The 20821-nt window shown below is 36.9% G+C and overlaps 1 protein-coding gene and 1 long non-coding RNA gene across 3 annotated transcripts in view; one reads left to right on the plus strand and one right to left on the minus strand.

The window, feature by feature from the left end:
* GALNTL6 (polypeptide N-acetylgalactosaminyltransferase like 6) overlaps nucleotides 1–20821 on the minus strand; it is a 1099146-nt gene that overhangs the window by 529366 nt on the left and 548959 nt on the right. The window lies entirely within an intron of this gene.
* Nucleotides 19903–20821, plus strand: part of LOC139078820 (uncharacterized) — a 53862-nt gene continuing 52943 nt past the window's right edge. The window contains exon 1 of one of the 2 annotated variants that reach the window (XR_011531933.1): nucleotides 19903–20069. This is a non-coding gene — a long non-coding RNA (uncharacterized lncRNA). The remainder of the gene's footprint in view (nucleotides 20070–20821) is intronic. The other variant, XR_011531932.1, reaches the window with a different exon arrangement.

A 20821-nucleotide genomic window follows, 5' to 3' on the forward strand; every position in this document is an offset into this window, starting at 1 on the left:
ATTATATACTTGTCTTTTTCCTCATTATAACATCATAAATGTGCAACGGACAATCTCTGGAGTTTGTGTGGTATACAGTACAACACCTGGGTTTAGGAAGTTCTCAGTAAATGAAAGTGATGAAGGATCCACATCAGTAAATGAAGTGGATTAAGTCCTTGGTAGTATTTTTACTATATTTCTTTCCGACACAACCTGAAGTTGGACAACCTTATTTATTTTACAAATTGGGAATGTTTTCAGGAATGGAACTAACAGTGGATGTCATGTTTCTTATTGTCATTTAATACTCTGATTTTATTTGCTTCTGTCCTAAGGGTGCTGTCATGGGCTTTTGATTTGGGAGGAAAAAAAGGTGAATGTATTCAAGATTTTGTCAGAAAAAGGAATAAAAGGAAAACATTTTATTTAGTCCTTAAGTCCTGATGTGTGATTCTGTAACTTTCCTCTTCCCATTCTGAAAACTTTTGAAATTTTACTCATGACCTTTTGTACAGCTCATAACAAATTTCAGATTGTGAAAAGTAGTTAAACAAGGAGAAAAAGGATCAAGTAGACTGTAAACATACATTGTTGACCGGAGTTGTATGTGCCTCTGTTTTTCTTTTTTCTCAAGACAACCATGGAGTTGTCATTTAAAACTCATTTAATTAGTGGTAACTCAGTAAATCAGCTTTAAACCCAAATGGTTTCAAGGAGAGTCAGTTGTACGATTTACAGCTGAAATAATCACTATTTTAAGCACAGTGCTTCTTTAAGGAAAAGTCCAATCTTTTTCATAGATTGCTTTTTAAATTCTCTGCCTTCTTTCTAGAGTAATTTTATGCTCCTCAACTAAAAACATGCCTTCGTTAGGTAGATTAGCATTCCCAGGAAGTGGTGATTTGATAGTGCTAATGGCCCCATGTCTCCCGTCTCACATTACATAATCATCTAATTTCTGAGGAAAATTTAGCTGTCAATGCCTTTCTTGATATTCTTTTTCTTCTAGAAATTTTGGGCTTATTAGTAAAGACAATAGACTAAAAATTTACATATATATAGTCTGACAGAAGATATTTGTACTAAGCCATCAAGAATCATTACACATCAATAGCTATGTTGTTTGTAATATGTCATTTTCTTCACAGAGCTTATTTAGGTTTTTTTTTTTTTTTTTTTGGAGGAAGATTAGCCCTCAGCTAACTACTGCCAGTCCTCCTCTTTTTGCTGAGGAAGGCTGGCTCTGAGCTAACATCCGTGCCCATCTTCCTCTAGTTTATACGTGGGACGCCTACCACAGCATGGTTGCCAAGCAGTGCCATGTCCGCACCCGGGATCCGAACCAGCGAACCCCGGGCCGCCGAGAAGCGGAACGTGCGAACTTAACCGCTGCGCCACCGGGCCGGCCCCTTCACAGAGCTTATTTAAATAAAGCCTGTTATTATATTTAAAACACAAATTTAGTTACTTAAAGAAATGTACTCAGCCACCTATTTTCAAAACTCTTAAGCAGCTTTATCTGAGTATCCTAAGCATAGTGAATGATATTATTTTACTGGCAAAAGATATCCATCTAAAGATTCTCTCCTTGGTAACACAAAACATTAACTTTGTTTGTTAAGGATCTAGTAAAATGGACAGTTCAGATTCTATATCTTGGAGTACTGAGTGCTGAGGTCCAAAGAGTTTCATAATGTGTCCCTGGAAACATAACCTGGCAGGGGCAGAGCTGAGAGTACAACTCAGGCAGTCTATTGGCCTGGTTTTTTATATTTTTCCTTTTGCTGTTGTAATTTTTTTGTTTTTATTTTTTCACCTTCATATTTTTTTTTTAAATATATGTCTTTGCTTATTTAACTATATGAACAGATCTATCTTTCCCAATGATAGGCTTGCAACCCCCCGATCCTGCCAAATCATGGTCTGTTTGGTGGAGTTGCTATAGCGTTGAATTCTAATTATATTTGTGGACATATGGACAGTCATATCAGCAAAAAAAGCACTCATGGGTCGTGTTTGCCGAATTGATTCTGGAGTACTCTGAATCCAAAGGGCTTATGCTTATACGTTTTTAAGTTGATTGCTGATGATTTTCTGTCAAGGTATACAATAACTTTATTAATGTGATCTATATCATATCATACATATATGACATGATACATGGCAAACACGACATTATGATATCATATCCTCCCTCTGACTACTTCCCCTGACACAGTGTTGCAGGAGTCCCTTATGTATCTTGTACCTTTATGAGCTAAAGAAGTCAGATCCCAACCTCGTCCTCCTCATTATCCTGCTTCTTGAGCCAGTCCTTACCACTTCTTATCCATCTCTACATTCTCTGCCTGGGACCCATACTTTTGTAACACTTTCTGCCCATTCATAGATCTAAGGGTCTTGCCTATAAAGGTCTTTGTGGTCTGCTATAAGAGCCAGGAACTACTATAAATAATTTAATATATGAACGTTTGTTTTGAATGAGTGACTGATCTGGGAACTCAGTCAAATTTTTCACTACGTCTCCCAGTAACATTCAAAATATAAGAAACATATTGAACTGACAAATTATGTCTATTATACCAGAGTGAGAGCTCTGTGTACATTTCCCAGATGATGATATTTAAATAACACATCAAATGAAACATGCAATGCTGGCAAAATCATCATGAGACCTTTCTAGAAATTATTCTTGCTTGCTGATTTAATATTGTCAATAGGGAATATTGATCTGACTCTGGAATCTGCAATAAACCTTCACTGGGTGCTTACTATATGCCAAACAGAGTCTGAGGACTGGGAATGCTGTGGTAAACAGAGTCCCTGACATCCAGAATGTACCTTATCACAGAGGAACACAGACAATAAGCACATAAACAAATGAATATAGACTGTGACTTCAGGTACTAATGAGAGCTATATGAAAGGTAAAAAGAGACTAACATGAAAGATAATGAGTGAAGTCCATTTTAGCTAGGAAGATCCTCTCTTAGAGGATAGCATTTGAATTGGGACATGAACCATAAAAAGGTGACAGCCATGAGATATATCGAGATACGTCAGGGAAGAGTGTTCTAGGCAAAATGATTGGAAAGTTTTAACTGTGAGGCAAGAATGAGCTTGGTTTGCCCAAAAGACACAAGGAGGTCAACATGGCAACCACTGTTCCCAGTGATGGAGAGAGGTGGAATGAGTTCGGAAAGAAAGGCAAAGAAGTCACAGGCAATGGTCAGTCATTTGCACTTTAATCCAACAAGAAGCCATTGGAGTTATAAGCATGGGATGATATGATCTGATGTATGCATTAGACATATCTCTTGACTCCTATATGCAGAACCGAAATGGAGGGGGCCAAAAATAAAGGAAAAGAGTTAAATTGTGAAGGTATTACAGTAATTTAGTGAAAGACAAAAGCAGCATATGCAAGGATCATATTAGTAGAGATGAGAAACGAGGGGGCTTATTGATGGAACACAAAGGGTAGAAGGGAAAGAATGAGATCAAGGATTACTCTTACAATTTGCTCTCAGCAACTGGATGAATGGTGGCTCCATTAAATATATTGAGGAAGACTTAGGGCAGAAGAAGTAGATTTAGAAGGTGACAGTCAAAATAAATAATCTGATCCTGGCCATAGCAGGTTTGAGTTGCCTTTTGGACATCCAAGTGAAGGTATTAACTAGGCAGTTGAATATATAGGCCTGGAATGTGTGAGAGTGTTCTGAGTTGAAGACACTAGTTCAAGAGTCATAAGTGTATGTATAGTATGTATGTATAAACCATGCGTTAAGTTAGAGTTTACCCAAGAAGGAAGCTTAAATAGGAAAGAAAAGATAACAGAGGGCAAGATCCTTGGTCACTGCGACCTTTAGAGGTCTGATAGGATAGAAGCAAGGAAAGGAGACTAAGAAAGCCAATGAGGTAGAAGGGAAACCAAGAGATTGGAGTTTCAAGGAGCCTAGAGAAGAAAATATTTCTGGCATTTAGTAGTAGTCAACCATGTCAAAAAGTGTTGAAGTTCAGTATGTCGAGGATGGAAAATTGGCCATTGACATTGGCAAGATATAAGTCACAGGTAACCTTGAAGGAAGTATTGTAGTGGGATGATGAGAATGGGAACTTGTCTGGAGGAGGTTGATGGGAGGTGAAGAGGTGTAAGTATCTAGTACTGATAAAGTTTTTAGGAAATTTTGCTGTCAAGGTGAGCTCTATGCCCCCAATATAGTGTTATTTGTAGTGGTACTTAAATCTTTTTAGTTAGATAGTATTAAGACATGTTTAGGATATGGATGGAATGACATGGTAGAGAGGAAGAGAGATAGGTGGTAAGGAGAGTAATGCTGTAGGGACCTTATTCCAAAAGACAAGAAGGAATAGCAGCCTGACCACTAGTGGAGGTATGGCGCAAGGCCATTCTTCCAACAGTGTGAGAAAGACCAACTGTTCAGATACCAATACAGCTCAGGTTGTGGTACTAACAGTGAGAAGATGATGTGGTACTCTTCTGAGCACCTATTTTCTCCATGAAAAGGAAAGTTAGTAAGTTGAGGGGTTAATGGGCAAGATCTAGACATTTAAGGGGGAAAAAAAAAGTGTGAGAATGTATGCTCATTAAGAGGGAAAGTGAGTTTATGAGGTAAGCGAAATCAGATTTCCTATCATTGATAAGTTAAGATTATGACTAGATGTCATTATTCGTAATCATTTCTGCCCCAGGGGAGGTAATACAAAAGCTCAAAAAAAGTCCTGCTTTTAAGCAGTTACCAGGTGTGCCCTCACCACTTCATGGTGAGTTTTAGACAAACCCTTCATGTCTGCTCCCCACGACAAAATGAACTATGCCAGCTCAGATGGCTCTTAGACTGCTCAGCATTTAGAAATAATTCTATATTTAGAGAAGGCTAAAATGGGGCATCAATAATATCTAGACTCTTCTTAGTACTCCCTGGGTATTAAGATAGAGGGGACAGTAGAATCCATGGATTGTAATTTACTGGAAATTTTGTTCTTATTTTAAGACTCAAAATAAGTCTAATTTAGAAATGTGAGTAACCTCTGATGTGGTGACACAATGAACACTGTGTAAATTGATTCAAGATGATAGAATGAAGACATTGAAGCCTGGATTACTGTCTACAGAAGTCTCAGCTGAGTCAACTTCTGAAGAAAATCTTAGAAAATTTCCAGAAGATGAACACAAAACCCCAAGGTAAGTATGCAGTAAAACGATTGCTGAGAAGCAATATTTCAATGTCTTGATGAACACACAGAAATGTGTTTAAGATCTGGGCTGGTGATCTTAAACAAATGGATTTTCTGGATTTTGCTGTTCACAGCATCAAACAGAACTGCCAGAGCCTCCTTTTGTAGGTGCTAGATCAGGGATCTCTTTCCGAACTGAAGAATCAACAACATTGGCTATGCTCATCATTGTCCCTGGTGTGTGCACCTGGATCCATGAGTAATAAGGCAGTGATTAGAGTAAATCATTCTTTCATCCATGTTCTAGAAAAAAAAGATCAATCCTGCTTTGAAAACCAAATCTTGACATTGGGTATTATTTCCTTAAAATACCATCATTTATAATAATATCACTGTAAGTTAATATGTTGTAATTTCAAAATAATTAACTTGCATTTGAACTCTTGGAAGACAATCTATTCCTAAGTCTAAGCCTGTCTTTAAAATAAATAAAATGCATTCCTTTCTAAAAAGTCTTGTAATATTTATTTAACCCTAGCCCTAGTAATAAAATAGAATGGGCGCTTTTCATGAAGTAGAGGCTCTAAGCCACATTAAGCAGTATATACTTTCCCCAGTCTTTATCAAGAAAAATCTATAAAATTACTTACAGTAAGACTTTCTGAACTCAAGACAGCATGATGTATAGGACTATTTTCATTGAACTCTTGACACTGGCCATAAATGCATTAGTACCTCCATTTACTTCATAAAATTATCATTTACATTTATATTATGCTTTTAAAAGATATTTGTTACAATAAAAGGGCTTCTTCTATGCTAGTTTTAAGCCAGGTACACCAACATTGAGTTTTTATATATATTGCTGCTTTGCCCCTTCTCTAACTATGGGGAAATGTACAATTGGGACCTACAATAGATGCCAAACACAGTGACTACTTAAGAAAGTCGAATCAGACTTATAAATATATATATTTCCTTTTAAGTTGCAAGGTCACATAGCTCAAAGGAGTGACACTTGGTTCAGTCCAGCCTTTTAGGGCAGGATATAAGTGACAGATTGGTACTTAAAGCAATAACTCTAAGGCAGCCAAAGTGGGGACACTACAGGCAGGCAGGGCAGAAAGGACATTTCTGTGAAATAGTTCTCTGGAATTAGGCCTGAAACTAGTTTCCAGAACTAGTTCTTCTGTGAAATAGGCATCTTCTGGAGAACCTTTTCCTGCTCTTTGAAGCACCTGGTATTTGGCCTTTGTCATATAGCTTCATTTTCATACTGCTATTTACAGCACATTCAACATTATGGTGGCATGATCTATTTAAATTCCTTTCTCTTTCTTAAAACTATAAGATCCTTCAAGTTTAAGACTAGGCCCCACTTTTCTTTGTGTTTCTAGGACCTAGTGTAGGAAATAATACATAGTGTGCACTCAGTATGCGTGGAATGAGTGAATTCAAAAATGCCACTTTAGGCAAGATGAAACTGTTGAGAAAAAATAATAGTGGGCAGACTGGAGATATCAATAATCCAGGAGCCAATTATAGGAATTATAACCTATACAATATGTCATCTGCAGTTGCAAAATAACAGGCACCTTCAGAAAGAGAAAAGGCTTCTCCCCATGCTTGAGGTTTATACTTCTCTCAAGGGTATATGAGGAGGGTTATGAGAGTTGCCACTCTGCATTGCAAAGAGCAAGACTACTACATAGCCTTACATCCTATCTATTTTTGTGACAGGGAAGCTCCATAGTTTTCATGATTAAGTTGGTTAGGTCCAAGAGCCTACGACTCCACTTCTAGCTTCATTGCCCACCAGCCATTCTGTCATATAAAGGCTTCTATTAACCCAGAACAACTGCCAGCATTTTCCCAGATTTGGCATAAGCTCTCATGATCAAACTTTTACATATGCTAAAACTCTGCCTGGAATACAATCCCACTGTGGTCATTTCATTTCATCTAACTCCTATCAGTTCCTCATGAATGAGTCGGTTCACATGCCCCTCCTCTCGAGTACATTTCTTGACCTTCTAATCAGTTTCAAATGCCCCTTTTCTGACTCCCGGGGCATTCTAAAAGAATCTTTTCAGATTGTTCAGAAGAAGCATAGATGGCTATTTAGAGTCTTGGTTTTGGAGACAGACAGATCTGGACTCAAATCCTAACTTGGCCACCTTAAAACTGTGTGACCTTAATCATGGTACCTCTTGTGTCAATTAATTTTGTACAAAATTAATAAGGTAATATCTACTTCTTTGGGATAGTTTTAGGATAAAAGGAGATTATGCATGTCAGACATACATCAGTGTGGATAAATTCTTGGTATATAGCAATTCAAATTTTTAATATATTATTACTCCTGTTTGTTTTGGTTTTTATTGTGATAGGATATATTATACTGTGTACAATTTTGACTTAATGCCTTCTGCATTGAACTTGAGGGTAGGGATAATGTCTTGTTTCATTTTATATCTCAATGTCAAGTTCACTTGACACAAGACAAGCACTCAATAAGCTTTTGCTGATTTAATGAACACATTAAAATAACAATACTAAGCATACATTTAGCCTGCTTCATCTCTTTTTCTAATATATGTTTTTTAATACCTTTAGTGACAAAAGTAATATTCACCATCTTATCCACATATAACAAAGGAGGAAAAGAGAAAATACACCTATGCTTGCAAATAATTTGCAATTCACTAAGGAAGAATAAAAAGGTAGATATATATAGCTCTTGGCAAAAATTATCAATTTATAAAGCTGGAGGGGAAGAAATCAGGAACATCTAAAGAAATCTCTCAACAACAAGCATTTTAGGAAAGAAAGAAAAGATATTTATTTCATAAGGCGATCTTTCCAGATAAACACAATGCCCACAGAAGAATAAAGCAAGTCAGCTTTTCACTTTTTTTCTACTCTATTGATCTTTTTTCCCACAAAGATGGCTTATGCTAATATTTGTGTGTATGTGTGTACCTGTCTGTCAGTGCCTGGTTTCTTAAAAAAATATTTTACTTATCTTCTTTGGCAAGTGTGGAACATGAGATGGTTGAACGTATTCAGGTTTAGGTTGTACTGTTTTGACTAAATGACATAATAAAATTTTGTTCTCATCTGCAGTTTTTTCTTCTTTTATTTTAACTCTAGGGTTGCTAAACTTAAAGTCACTAGGCAAGACAAATCATTTAAACTACTTAGAAATAGAAACCTTTTTTTAATGGGTTAGCCTTAGGCGTAAATGAGCCAATTATCATGCGCACTAGCTACAGATGCTGCTACTTCAGTAGTGATGACCCGGTGAACAAGAGGTCCTAACTTCTGACAGCTCAAGCAGGACAAAAATTTCTGTGAGGGAACTGTGCCCAGGTTACAGGCTGGGGCTTCTTTGGTTTGCGTACTGTTCATTTGGGTGATGTTTTACGAGTCGACTTGTTAGCCTTTCCCTAAATTGGTAGCCCAGTCGCAGAGTTACAGCCAACGCTCAAATCTCTGCTATATATTTGTTGAGGTCAGACCCTAGGACATCAAGAATATCCTGACTTGGGACCAAGGATGAAGGTTAGGAGGATGGATTGTTGGTGCCCTTACTTCATTTTTCGGTTCTAAGATTATCCTAACAAAAATGTTCAAAATTTGAGTACATGGATGATAGTAAAGATTCAGTTTGCTGATGTGACTGGATTTGGAAGGATGGGGGTGAAGTGTTTTTTCTGCCTAATTTCTCTCGCTAGTTGAAAAACTGTTTGGAATAGCTTATATTAATATTTTTTCTCAAACATTTCCAACACTATTTTTCTCTAATAGTTTGTCTTCTAGGACACGCAACTCATAGCATGGCGCTGCAACTTTTCAAAGACTCTCACAGCCATTGGCACCATTCTTAGTCCGCTTCTCCAGAAATAGCAAGGTCTAAGGCACAAATATATTTGTATTTCACAACATGTGGTTTGCAAAGTTGCAAACCGCATGCTTTGAAATAGATTTCTCAGCTTCAAAACAAACTTTCCAGCCCCAGAACAACCAATTTACAAAAACTCATTTGCACTTCTTCAAGTTTCTAGACAGTGTGTCAGGGCCACAGCTACGCTCTTACCTTAGATAATTATTGTAGCAACAGAGCTGGAAATGAGGGAATCATGAGGTAGCACGGTAAATAGAGCACTTTTTATACTGATGTCAACATTTGGACTGACAAATGGTGTTTTCTTCAGCTTGCCTTCTCAGAGAATGTAGGCTGTTATATCACTTAAGGCATAAAAGATGGTTTGAACTGAGAAGTCATAAACCTAAACAATCAATCATCTAGCATTTCACAATTTACATCCAAGTACTCAGATAAAGTGTGTTAGTCTTAAAGACTATATAAAATATTTCACACATGTCTCTCTCTTTTACCATCTCCACTACCATTCTTGATTCAGTGATTCTCTTACCTTTTCTTGCCCCAACTGCTGAACCAGTCTGCTGAGTTTGTCCCACGAAAACCTGTTTTCCACATAGATGCCAGAGTGATCTATCTATCTACTCAAATTTGATTTAAGACAAATTTAAGACCTGGAATTATAAAACTCCTAGAAGAAAATATAGAGGATAGGCTTTTTGACCTCAGTCTTGGCAATGATTTCTTTAGATTTGACGTCAAAGGCAACAAAAGCAAAAATAAACAAGTGAGACTACATCAAACTAAAAAAGCTTCTGCACAGTGAAGGAAACCATCAACAGAATGAAAAGGAAGTCTATGAAACGGGAGAAAATATTTGTAAATCAAATATCTGATAATGGGTTAATATCCAAAATATATAGTAAAAATATAGGTAGAGAAACTGAATAGACATTTTTTCAAAAAGAAAAAAGACATACAAATAGCCAACAGGTACATGGAAAGGTGGTCAACATCACTAATCATCAGGGAAATGCAAATCAAAACCACAGTGAGGTATCTCCTCACTCTTATTAGAACAGCAGTCCTCAAAAAGACAAGAGATAACAAGTGTTGACGAGGTTGTGGAGAAAAGGGAACACTGGTGCACTGTTGGTGGGAATGTAAATTGGTGCAGCCATATGGAAAACAGTACAGAGATTCCTCAAAAATTAAAAATAGAACTACCATCTGGTCCAGCAATCCCATTTCTGGGTATATAACCAAAGGAAATGATAACAGGATCTTGAAGAGATATCTGCACTCCCGTGTTCATTGCAGCATTATTCACAGTAGCCAAGATATGGAAACAACCCAAGTGTCCATCAACGGACAAATAGATGAAGAAGATATGGTATACACACACACACACACACACACACACACACACACACACACACACACACACACACACCCTGGAATATTATTCAGCTGTGAGAAAGTAGGATATCCGTTTCCATTTGTGACAACATGGATGGACCTTGAGTGAAATAAGTCAGATGGAGAAAGACAAATACTGCATGGTATCAGTTATATATTTAATTTATTAATATATATGGATCATTCCTGGTGATTTTTTCCCTCTTTATATTTCACAAGGTTAGAATTTTCTACTTTGAACACAGTATTACTTTACAATCAGAAAAAGAAGACCAAGGAATATTGTTTTGTAAAAGTAAAATAAGACAGAAATTTAAAGTCATCAATAGATAAAGATTTAATCTCAAATAGGAGTTGGCCCTTTCTATGATTAAAAATGTATCCTCGGTCACGCACTATTAGGAAACTCAGTAGTTCACAAGGCTCTCATGTGCTGCCTCTGTATTCGCTTTAATGTTATTGGTTTTTTGAGACTTTGAAATTCCCTGCCATTCATCAAAATCATTTTGCCAGTTCTTAATGGCAGAGACCACATCTTATTGATATTTATATCTGAAGTACCCAGCACCGTGCTTAACTTACAGAAAAAACCTTAAAATATATTTACACTGAATGGATGGACTGATTTTCTGGCTATGGTCTCGCTCTGAAGCAGATGGGGCATCTACTGAGCTATGATGTGACTAGAGTCTGATATAAAATAGTGAGAGGGAATATTTCCAACTTTTATGCTGAGTTGCTGAAGGTCACAGAGAGTAAGAAATCTTTTGAATAGTCTAAATACTTATTGAGCATTGTTTATATATTTTAAGTACAGATGAATCTGGTTATTCATATTAGTTATATTCTATAAAGTTACTGTGAACACTGACTTAGCCAATCCTGAACCACTGGTCCTAGGGGAAAGACAAAGTTAAGTTCCTATGAATCTGGTCATAACATTTTCGTCAACTGATCAATACATAACTGTTTTCTGTGTGTTTCTGTTTAAAGACATCTTATATATTTAATATATATTTCCTTCAAATAGTTAATTATATGTAGTATTTCTTTGTAATAAAACACTTGCCAAGAAGGGTTTACCATTTTCCTGACTCTGACTTTCAACTTCACAACAGTACTGTCCATTACATTTTTTTTTATTGTCATCTCATAAATCTACAAATTTAGCCACTTTCCCATCTTTTCTACAGCTTCCTCTTGCAGTATAAATGTTAGTTTCCCACTTTCTGGGGCAGCCTTGTACAGATCAGTGAGTTTCCTTTTCCTTTTTCTGGATATATTTATTGTTGATTCACTAACATTGAACTCATGGCCGACAGCAGCATAAGACTTGACTGAAAGAAGCTTATCTAGCATACCTATTTTCTCTGTAAGGCACAATCCAGCCTTCTTGCACTTCAGAACAGCAGACAGCACTTCAGCACTATGCCTGGGGGCCATTGTAAACAGTAAAATCACCAGCCAAAAGCACAAAAATGCAAAACTGTGGCACTACATAGACCACAAAAAAGGGTACTTGCTTACAGTATGAGAGCTGAAGGCAGAACAGTGTCTTGAGGGACCTCAGGAGGGAGTAGGGTGACTCAAACTTTTCACGGCCCTGCACATGTGCACATTCATGTCACATAGGATGCAAAATCACCGTGAGTATTGACTTGGTGGTTACGAATAAATTTTAGTGAGTAGATGAATTCACAAATATGGAATCCATAAATAATGAAGATCAACTGTATAATATTCTCTTGATTTACATGAAAACCAAAATAGATAGTTTGAAGTATTTTTCTATGATGTCCTTGTTTGTGTTTCTTAATTGTGAAAATGGAAGCCCAAACTATTACTAATAACGGTAGCTGATGCTAACTATGTGCCATTATGCCAAGTTACTGAGATTCATTGTCTAATTCATTCCTTACAGCAAATGTTATGAGATTATGATAATTTTACCCTCATGTCATAGATGATAAAAGAGGCTCAAAGAGGTTAAGGACTTTACACAAGACTACATAGCAAGGAAATGGTCGATCTGCATTAGAAAACAGGTTAAGTGACTCAGAGTAAGCACTTTCTGTATTTTTATGCTTTAGGAGGTTTTATTTAGAATTTTTTTTTTTTGAGGAAGATTAGCTCTGAGCTAACTACTGCCAGTCCTCCTTTTTTTTTTGCTGAGGAAGCCTGGCCCTGAGCTAACATCCGTGCCCATCTTCCTCTACTTTATACGTGGGACGCCTACTACAGCATGGCATGCTAAGCGGTGCCATGTCCGCACCCAGGATCCAAACCGGGGAACCCCGGGCCGCTGAGAAGACGAACGTGCGAACTTAAGCGCTGCGCCACCGGGCTGACCCCTTATTTAGAATATTGAACATACACAAAATTGTCCATAAGGGAGGAAAGGCAAGGAATTCTTTTTTTTTCAAGGTATGGTTTTGTTTTTGGTGAGGAAGATTGGCCCTGAACTAACATCTGTTGCCAATCTTCCTCTTTTTTTCCCCTCCCCGAAGCCCTCCAGTACATAGCTGTATATCCTACTGGTAGGTTCCTCTTGTTCTTCTATGTGAGATGCCGTCCCAGCACGGCTTGATGAACGGTACTAGCTCTGCGTCCAGGATCCAAAACGGCGAACCCCGGGCCATCAAAGTGGACCATGTGAACTTAACCACTTAGCCCATGGGGCTGGCTTCCAAGCAATTCTTCATCTACTATTTTAACTGAAATAACATTAAGTCCTTCTATTTTGGGTTATTAAAATATGACAAGCTGATCCTAAACTCATTCAGAAATACGTACTGGTTAAAATACCCTTGACATTTTTGGACACAAATGATGAGTGGGTACTAGCTGTCCAGGATATTAAAACACACTGTAAGTCTATATAATTAAAAAAATGTGCCATTGATTCCTGAATGATATTAGAGTTCAGAAATTAACCAGTGTACATAGGGATTATGGTAAAGGTAGTATTTCTAATAAGTGAAGAAAAGATGAATAAATGATATTGACCTAGCTGAGTAGCCATCTGAAACAAAAATAAGTTTGGGTTCCCTCATCACACCCTACATAAAAATAAATTAGGATGGAACAGATATTTAATTGTTAATAAATAAACCATAAAATGTGAGAAAACTTGTAAGAATTTTTAGATTTTAGAATGGAAAGTCATTTCTAAATATGACTCAAAACCCCAAAACTATTAAATATATTGATAAATTTAACAAAAAAGATAAAAACCCATGCATTAATATAATACACATGATAAAAATGATGAAACGTATATATTTAATTCATAGCATGCAAAAGCCTAATTGTAATACAAAAGACCATATAAATCAATAAGAAAGAGATCAATAACATAATATTTTTAAAGGATGTGGATACCTGATGGTTCACATAAAATAAATATAACTGATTCCCACCATAAAATTACGCTCATAAAAACTCATCTTACAGGGAATATAAACTAAAACATCTTGGTGCTTTGAAAAAAATCTGTCTTGGTAAAGATTTCATTTTGAGAACATGCTTACTGAAGAGCTTGTGGGAAGTACGGCTATCTCTTGCATTGCTGGTGGGTCTAAACACAGATTTTTCTAGGTGCTAAAGACATAGCATAAAAAACCTCTGCAAACTCCATATCTTCTTGAGCCTAGTGTCTAACCGATCTGATAGACAACAAAAAGATCAGTATGTCTGATACATTGTATATTTGATAGTCATAGTATGATGGAGAAAAACAAAGTTAGGAGAGGGCATATTGAGTGCTAAGAGGGGAGTGTTACATTTTTAAATAGGTGATAAGACAAGCCTAACTGAGATGGTAATATTTAATAAAAGCCCAGAAAGAGATGAGGGAGAAAGCCATAAGGATAATAGAAGAGGGCTCAAGACAGAGGAAATAGCAAGTGCAAATTCCCTGAGAATTTATTTGGCATATTAAGGGAATATCAAGGAGGCTGGAGTAGCTAGTGCTGAGTGAATGCTGGGAGACTGTTAGGAGATAGTGTCAGAGAGACATCAGGAGAAGATAATCTTGTAAATCATTTTAATGGCTTTGCGAAGATGAGAAAACATATTAGGGTATTGAGAAATGACTTACTCTACTTTTTATTTAAAAATGATCACTTTGGCCATACAGTGTCAAGGACAAAGCAACAAGGTCAGTTAGTAAGCTCTTGTTACAATAATCCATATGAAAGAGGCCCATGACTTAATCCAGGGAGATTGTGGTGGAAGCGAAGAGTAGCGGTCCAATCTCAGACATATTGTGAAAGTGAAGCTGACAGAACTCCTGACAAATCAGATATGATTTAAAAGTAAGAGAGATACCTCACTAAAAAAGATATACAGACGGGCAAATAAGTGTATGAAAAGATGATTGATGTCATATGCCACTGGGGAATTGCGAATTAAAACAACAATAAGATACAGCCAAACACCTACTATTAGAATGGCCCAAATTGAAAACACCTACAACACCAAATGCTGGCAAGGGTGTGGAGCAACAGGAACTCTCCTTCATTGCTGGTGAGGATGCAAAATGAGACAGCCACTTTGGAAGACAATTTGGCAACTCCTCACAAAACAAAAAATAAGTTTATCCTATGATCGAGCAGTTGTGCTCCTTGATATTTACCCAAAGCAGTTAAAAATTTATGTACATAGAAAAATCTGCACATGGATATTTTACCAACCTTATTTGCAATTGCCAAAACTTGGAAACCATCAAGATACTCTTCAGTAGGTGAATGGGTAAATAAACTATGGTACATATAAGCTATCAAGTTATGAAAAGACATGGAAGAAACTTAAATGCATATTACTAAGTGAAAGAAGCCAATCTGAAAAGGCTACATACTGTATGATTCCAACTATATGACATTCTGGAAAACGTAAAACTATGGAGACAATAAAATGATCAGTGGTTGCCAGGGGTTAGGGAGAAGGAGGGATGAACTGGCAGAGTACAGAGGAGATTTAAGGTAGTGAAACAATTCTGTATGATACTATAAGGGTAGATACATGTCATTATACATTTACAAAACTCATAGAATATACAACACCAAGAGTGAACCGTAATGTAAACTATGGACTTTGGGTGAGAAAGACGTATTGATGTAGGTTCATCAATTGAACAAATGTAACACTCTGGTGTGGGATGTTGATAGTGGGGGAAGGTATGGGTGTGTGGGGGCAGGAAGCATCAGGGGAGCGCTCTGTATTTTCCTCTCAATTTTTGGGTGAACCTAAATGTGCACTAAAATATAACATCTATTTAAAAAATGGGAGAGAATTTACAGATGAAATTCAATTTTTTGAACTCAGCAGGCAACCAGTGGACATATAGAGTTGACTTACTGAGATAGACAAGTCTGTGGAAGAAGGAGCTTTTGTTTCCTGATTTGTGCATTTGTTTTATTTGGATTGGTTTAGTTTGGTTTTGAAAAGGAAAGAACAGGATTCTGGGATTTGAATATATTAAACTCAAGATGATCATTAGAAATCCAAGTAGAGATGTAGGCAATTAGAATTACAGAAATATGTTTCTGAAATCTAAGAGACTGGTCAGAGATGAATTTGAAAATTTGGGGATCGTAGAGTATACATAGTATTTGAAGCCATGAGCTGGTTGGGATCAATAAGGGAGTAAGTGTAAATAAAAATAGATGACAATCAACAACTAAGCCTTGAAGAACACTGATAGCAAAATGTCAGAAAGAAGAGGAAGAACCAGCAAAGGAGAGTGGCAAGTAAAAACCAGTTAATTACTAGGATTGCAAGTACAGTGTGTCTGAAGTCAACTGAAAAGTGTGTTCCCAGGATGATGGACTAATCTGTGCCAAATGTTGCTGATAGGTCAAATAAGACAAGGAAGAGAATTGGTTACTAAATTTTAAAATGTGGGTCATTGTTGACTTTGACAAGAACAGTCTTTAAGAGCAACGACCTGATTAGCAATGACCCGTGGCCTAGTGGTTAAGATTAGTGCTCTGCTTCAGCAGCCAGGGATTCACAGGTTCAGCTCCTAGGCACAGACCTACACAACTCATGAGCCATGCAGTGGCAGCATCCCACATACAAAATAGAGGAAGATTGGCATAGATGTTAGCTCAGGGTGAATCTTCCTCAAACAGAAGGAGGAAGACTGGCAACAGATGTTAGCTCAGACCAAATCTTCCTCAGCAAAAAAACAAACAAACAAAAACCTGGTTAGAGTGTTTCAGAAAAATGGGAAGAGAAGATTTGAGAAATTTTACTGTGACTTGGAGAGAAAAATTGATGGAAACTACAAGAGGGAGTGTGATCAAGAGAGGGTTTTTAAAATTGGAGATTACAAAAGTATGTTATTGTAGTGACAGGGTCAATCCAGTAGGGAGGGATTTATAATAAGGAGAGAGAGAACAGATTTGCATATATAACATCCTTGAGAGGTCAAGGCTTAGCCTTAGTTAGAAGTGTTATTGGAATCAGTGGACTATAGGAAGTGAGCTGGAAAGTAGGAGTTGGATGGTTGAAAGCGCGGTTATATGTATATATAATGACAAGGTGTATACTAAGAGTATGGCTATAAGAATGAGTGGCCGAGGGAAAGTAAAGGTCACAGAGGACAGAGGTTAGGGAACTTAGAGACCAGAACTTTAAAGAAAGTTAAAAAAGACCATTCTTGGAGACATTGAAATTACCAGAAAATCCGGCAGACATATTATCAAAGGCATTGTTAGTAAATCATAAGCCAAAATCTTTCAGGAAAGAAACAACTGATTCCAGGGCCAAAGAAGATCACAAAAAGTCGGGATGGTGGGAAAATCCTTTGGTGATGCAACGTTTGGTGCTGAGGGCTTTTATGGAGTATGGAAGGAGAATTATATGTCTTGAGGGTAGTGGCTCAGGTCATTCTTCTAACAAAGATTGGTGGGGGGAGAAAGGGAGGGAAGCAAGGTATCCTATGTCATCTTTTCTGTCATTTGCATGCTTATCATACCTAATGGTGCCTGAGTCCATCAGATGGAAAACAAATGATGGCGTTTAATGAAAATCTTGGGATTTAGACCAACATCAATAGGCAGCGGAAGAAGGAGGTACTACAAGATATCACAGAATCCTAAAACCTGGAAATGAGAAATCCTGGATAAATTCAGATAAGGGTCTCTGTGATTTAGTATGACTATTACATACTATCCAGAGATTGGACCCTTTTAAGACTTTGTTTCAATAGTAGGAAAATTATGATATGACTACTAAAAATGAGAAGAGATCTTGATTCTCTGGAACAGAAGGAGTTAGGCAACATCTTTGGCTAATGGGGCAAGAAGACAGATTTTGTTTGGGAAGCACAGCACAGTCATTATTTTTCCTTTTTCTTCACCTTTTGAATTGCCTTTGGATATCTTTTGGGGTGAAAGGAAAGTCCTTCTCTAGTTTGGTCCCTATCATTTCTTATTATCTTATAACAATCCTCACAATTACATACTTTCATATATTCACATCACACAACTCCAAAGATTTGAATGATGACTCCTGCCCACTGCAAGGGAAGTGCCAACCCATTGTCGTACATGTTTCAGAATTCAACTTGCACTTTTTGTTCAGTTGTGAGTACCATGCTTTAATGACCTTGAGCAAACTTAAAAAAACATTATATTTAGCTAAAGAGACCAGACACGAATGAGGACAAACTGTGTGTTGTCATTGTTATGACATGTCAGCATAGATAATAGAAGTTAAAATAATGTTGCCCATGGGGAAGAGAGTACATGTTGGCTGGAAAGTCACAATCACAATATGTGGGTTGATGAAATTTCTCTGTATCTTGTTTTGGGTGGTGTTCCCATAGTGCATAGACATGTAAAAGGTTATGGGGTTGTACAAATGAGATTGGTGCAGTTTATTGTAAATAGATGAAGTACAGAAAAAAATTTAAGCATACAAAAAACTGAAAAAACTGGACAGTAGCACAATTGGACAACTATATTGCGCATAGACCAAATAAAACGCATGCCTTTCCCCTCAGTCCCATACAAGACAAATAAGTACCAGTTGAAAGAAAAAAGGAGGAGCCTGGGGAGAATAAGCTGAAAACTGATTATTAGGGGGAACATGACAACAACTGTTCAAATACTTCAACAATAACAACAAAACCTGTCATGAGGAGGAGGGAGTAAATCTGTTGTTCCTCATGGCCTCTGAAATAGAAGTAAAATCAGTGGGTAGGAAGCCAGAAGGAAAAGATTCCACCTCATTATAAGGAAGAATGTCATAAAAATATTAACTGTCCATGGATAAAGTGGTGTTCCACTTGAGCATTGATTTGCAACGATTTTCTCCAATTAATCTTCAGAAAACTTATATAGAAGTTCGATTTGTGAAAAATGGGGAGTTGGTGTGGCTGAAGTGGCATCTAGAGACTTGTCTGCTTTCTCACCCCAAATGACTCCTGGGGCACCACAGAGCAAAGATGTGCAACTGTTTACAGGAGGAATTCAAACACCTGATTTGCGCTTCAACTAGATGGCTCTTAAAATCTATTTTATCTCATATTCTATGAGCTTAAGATTTGAAGTTTAAAGGCTTTTGACTGGGTCAAAGCATCTGGTGATCACAACATTCCTTTTGTTTAGTATGCGTTCGTATTTTATATGGTGTTAGAAGACACTATAGCCTTCTAATTCATAGTGTTCACCTTGAAGAGAATGGGTAAAATTTAGATTATCCATGTGATCTTAGACCTACCAGTAACTGCAGAGACATCACAGAAAGAAATTGTCACTTACCTCTCTGGATAACTACGCACATGGCAAATTAATAAAATAGATATAGAGGAACACTGGCAGGATCACAGCCCCATCGAAGCAGTTAAACAGTCTGGTGCTAAGGTGTTGAACTCAAGGCTTTCTTACACAGACTAAAAGGAGACCTTCAATTTCACATGTGAAAGGGTGGAAGGATAATCCTCAAGCCAAATGTCAAGTTTAGATAAAAACTTTGGTTCGACTATTATTTACTTTTACAGACAGTTCTTCAGTCTTCCAAAGCTCACACTACTCTTATTTCTAGTTCCTTTAAAAAAAATGGAATAAGATATTTGCTAGCTATATGTGAAGTTTTCCTAAGTTAAAATAAATCCACTAGTTATATCACATACAAAATAATATAATACATCACAACAAAAATAATAATTATGAATGATACATGTTTTTGGATCCATGCTAGGTTCTGGGAAAATTCTTTTCCTCAAAGAGATTATATTTTAGCAGTGAGACAGACTCATTAGCATTATGATAGAAGGTAATAGAGCTTTAATGAGCTCATTCAGTCCCATAGCATTACTTATCCACTATTTGTTGCTGGTCCCCATTTTCTCTCTATTATAACTCTCACTCATGAATACCTCACAGATCCTATTCTAGAACTGCAAGTGCTGGAAAATTCTATCTGGATTTTTGACAACGTCTTCAAGACAGCATATCTTAACTAAGCTCATGCTCTCTCTTTCTCCATCTGCTCTTCAGGAAATTTATTTGTTACTTGTTTTTTCTTAATTGATGAATGATACCAGCAGACACCCAAGCCAGTAATCGAGGTACTCTGTGGGCGACAGAGAGCCACCAAAGAGTTTTGAACAGGGAGAGAATTTGAAATTAGTGCATAGATCTCACAGTGGAATCCAAGGGTTTATAAAGTAGAGTTAGAGATCAATCAGGAATCCACTACAATAATTGAGGCAATTTTAGCAAATATCAGAGAACAAGAAGAATTGCCTAATATAAGGACCTAGTAATTAATTAAATGTTCCTCTCTTTTTACGAAGGAGCAAATGTATAAATTAAATATTAATTATATTTATAACGGATATTTCTTAAGATGAACTTTGCATATAGAGCTCTGTTATAATGAATACTTAATACTTAAAAGGTAAATAGAACAACAAATAATTTGGAATAGAAAACATAAAAGTCAAAAATAAAGACCAGGAGATAAGATGGCACGGAAATGAGAACAGAAATTGTACAAAGGAGAACAGTGGGATTCAATGTACTAAACCATTGGTACAACTTATCACTTATAAGTTTGGCTCTGTTATTTCAGAAAGATCTTGTTACCAATAACCCTCCCCCCCCTTTTTTTTCGGTGTGATTGCAACTACCATCACTTGGTGTTAAGAATGTGTGTTGTTTCTTTCTTTCTTTGGGTTTCTTTAGGTGTTTGCTGAAACAGGAAGGCAGATTGTTCTCCATGTTATTGAACTAGGCAAAGTAAAAGAAAGAACAAAATATATTCCCAACAAAAAGATATCTCTATGTTCAGGAAATCTCTAGATTTCTTGAATCTATC

The sequence above is a fragment of the Equus przewalskii genome, chromosome 2 (assembly GCF_037783145.1).
Source record: "Equus przewalskii isolate Varuska chromosome 2, EquPr2, whole genome shotgun sequence".
Taxonomy (NCBI): domain Eukaryota; kingdom Metazoa; phylum Chordata; class Mammalia; order Perissodactyla; family Equidae; genus Equus; species Equus przewalskii.